This window comes from Galeopterus variegatus, unplaced genomic scaffold, assembly GCF_000696425.1.
Source record: "Galeopterus variegatus unplaced genomic scaffold, G_variegatus-3.0.2 Scaffold3253, whole genome shotgun sequence".
Lineage (NCBI taxonomy): Eukaryota > Metazoa > Chordata > Mammalia > Dermoptera > Cynocephalidae > Galeopterus > Galeopterus variegatus.
In genome coordinates this window covers 39522-40104 of record NW_007729364.1, presented here as the reverse complement: position 1 = coordinate 40104, position 583 = coordinate 39522, and positions in this window count along the sequence as shown.

The window sequence follows — 583 nt, the reverse complement described above, 5'->3', positions numbered from 1 at the left end:
AAGTTAGAGTTTAATATTTTATAACTCACAGCAGGTTACATATATAAACCAAACATGTTTTAGTAGCAATTCTTCAAGCTACCAAAGGTCATTGCTACCAGAGAAAAATAAAATGTTAGTTTGTTACTGCGGCTTCCGGCAGAGTCTATACTATAGAAGCAGCATTATAAAGGGATCTGGTATTTTTTTCTATGGTACTTAGCTAAATACAATTTTCATTTATGTGGAATCATGTTTGAAACTCTCTAATGCTCATCTGAAAACGTTAAATTTGCATAATGATTAAGCAATGCTGTTAATTTTAATCTACACATATATTCTTTGTTCCTAAGAATAATATTTTGGCAGCACTGGTTATATATTGTATCATATGACAAAATACAGATGGATTTAGTAAACTGGTTTCTGTTTTCTCTTGTGATAGCTTTCTTGAAAACTGTATTACATATGTGCTGTTACTAATTTAATTAAATTAACATTCGGAAATTATACAGCCGATTTGGCAGTACTTTAAATTAATGTTATAATTTACTTGGCATTGTTAATGTGATTTTAAACACTGACATTGTCACCATTATTGAGT